The sequence below is a fragment of the Panthera pardus genome, unplaced genomic scaffold (assembly GCF_024362965.1).
Source record: "Panthera pardus isolate Hobbes unplaced genomic scaffold, ASM2436296v1 HiC_scaffold_17, whole genome shotgun sequence".
NCBI lineage: Eukaryota > Metazoa > Chordata > Mammalia > Carnivora > Felidae > Panthera > Panthera pardus.
This window is the reverse complement of record NW_026526732.1, coordinates 145,303,098-145,306,031: the sequence shown is the minus strand read 5'-3', so window position 1 is coordinate 145,306,031 and position 2,934 is coordinate 145,303,098.

The window sequence follows — 2,934 nt, the reverse complement described above, 5'->3', positions numbered from 1 at the left end:
GTTTGTTAATATACTTGCTTTATTCCTGTGATTAGACTTAGTGCCTTCAGGCCGGAGAGCATAGCCTTTTTACCTGTGTGGTCTTTACAAGCATAAAATAGAAACTTACCTGAGCTCACAAATAATCATTGAATGAATATGTATTTTAGTGTGACAAAAGAAACTCCAGAGAACTTGAGCTGACTCATCATTTCCTCAATCCTTGGGTCCTCAGACCCAACAGGAGCTCCTATGTAACCCTTTGCCACCTCTTAATTTGCAATAATTGTACCAATTATACCAATTGTACCAATAACTGTACCTTCTAAGTTTGAATTTAAGATAATCTTTTCCTTTGTTCCTATGTTCGATCAGCCATCAAATTACTGATCTATCTTCTGATTTTTATTTGAACCTCCCTTTCCCTCCTCTTTCTCTACCATCCCCTCTATCATTCTGGTTAATGCCCTTTTATTGTCACAACACTTAATTACCTGTAGTACATTCTTCTGGGTTTACCTAATACTGTTCCAGCTCTAGTTTATCCTATGGGGACCATAAGAATAACAATAATGAGTTAATAAGTTGATAAATGAGAAATGGCATGTATATTGGACCTATTTTGTATGTGTGCCCACTGTACTTTTGGTGAATCACCTCCTGCCCATGTCCTCTGGTTCTAGTAGTGGACAATGGCCAGACTTCATCACAGTATTATGTCTTTCCGGTCACAACTAACGTTTAGGTTGGCTGAGAGACTGCTAGAGACAGTATCCCGATGACATAATTTCAATCTCTTGACTTAGCTTTGCCTAAAGCCAGATGCACTCCTGGACTTTCTGGTTATGAGTCAATAGATTTCCTCCATTAAACTAATTTGAGTTTGTTTCCTAAGTGCAACAAAGATTTTTTTTTGATACAGTATGCAAAGCACTGAGCATACTACCTTGCACATTAAGTGCTAGGTATTATTTTTATTATCCTTATACCCTTGCTATACCTCTTATCCAATTCAACCTCTTCTTTTCTTAGCATCTTCCATATAGACTGGCTAGAATAATTTCCTTATTATTCCCTGCATATTGTTCCTTTGCCTGGGCTACCTGTCACTATCCTAATGTCATTCTATACTCTTTTCACCAAGTCACATCCATCATGATTTAGAAGCTGACTAAAAAAAAGCCTCCCATCTTCCATTTGAATAATAGTTCCTCCACACTGTTCACTACTTTATCTAATTTCTCCCACATGTGTTTTCTAGTTATTTCTAGCTTGCTTCTTAGTTGTACACTACTAAGAGTAGTAGCAAGGGAAAATATGATCACTGGCCCTTTTTTAGACTGAGATTTTGCCATTATATCCAAAGAGACTTGTGTAAGATTGGACACACAGTGGGTGTTCAGTAAGTGTCTGCTATAGGAATAAATAAGTGGAATTAAATTTAGAAACTTTTTCCTTTTTCTAAGCAAACATTACATTCTTAAACAATTTACATCGTGGCATTAAAATATAATGATTCCAACCTCACACATTATCCCATTTATGGTTTCATACTTCTTTTAGCCAAGGTCTAAGGAAGGAATATTCCATTAAAAAATTTATCAATCAAAGCCTATTTTCTCTCACCATACATATTTTACCAATCCAGTGGTATCGCATCTGACCCTTGAGAGGTTTCTTGCCTTGATAAACTAATGATAAAATAAAGCATTGACAAAGATATCCTGAGATGCTGAAAACAAATGTTGAGGGGGGGAAATTTTTGTAGTTCCTTTTTTAGTTCTAAATGATAAAACATCCCTCCTACTCCAAATAAATTAGTTTCTATTTAAAAATGCAGAATTTTGAAAAACTATTTGGAAACAAAGGTCTGTGCATATGTTTGTTGAACTTAATTGCTGTATGGTTTAATGGAAGGGCTGAGGGCTAGTGAATTTAAACTCTTTAAAATAGCTAAAGATTAAAGTTAATTAAATTTTAGTTCTCTGGGATTTCTGATACATGTTCCAAATTTGTTTTTAATGACATAATTGTCATTTAAGATTACATCATTGTGAACTGATTATGTGTGCAGTTACACTAACAGAAACCAATACCAAATGTCAAAAATAAATAAATAAATGTCAAAAAATAAAAGTTGAGGACAACTGTAACGTTACCATTAAGAGAGAAGTTGAAAACAGAAGCGAAACACTCTGTTGAATAAGGTCTTATTATGAAACTTCAAACAGAAAAACCTGGACATCAAATGCATTAGGTTAACTTCATGCTTTTTCAATGGCATTTAAGTCATTATTTTATACTTACTGTTATAAGTGGAAACCAATGCATTTTCCCAACATATCTGTTCATTAATTTTGGTGGGAAAAAAACAGCGCCCAATCACACAAACAGGAAATGTGCTACATAAATTTTGTGAACATTTGTGAAGAAATAGAAGTTACTAGTCCCATGGATACATGGATATAGTTCACATTTTAAAAGAATAAGAAAAGAAATTCAGTATTGTTTCTATTAGTCTTCAGGTTTTTTTTTCCCCTCTTAACTAAAAGTAACTGTAATATTCTTTTGCCTCTGGGGCTCTCCCTCCCACAATTAATCATCTTTTTTGTACACCTTCCGTCCAAATGATTATTCCCCATAGCCTTAGAACACTTGACATCAATTCATACTTCTTCACAGTTTTCAAAACATTGCCCTGGCCTTGCTTAGCTCCACGAGACACTCCCTTCTCTTTCAAAAAATTGGTAAACAGAAGTATTTTTGCTCTCACTTTTACAAGGTGCTACTGTGTAACCAGAAAAACATCTTTGTAATACACATTAGCTTCCTAACTTTTACCACACTTCCAAATTCACAACATAATGTATTTAAATTCCTTAGGATAACGAACATCTATACTTCCAAAAGTAGCAATACGTTCGGTTTAAACATTTGGAAGACTTGGATCCCAAG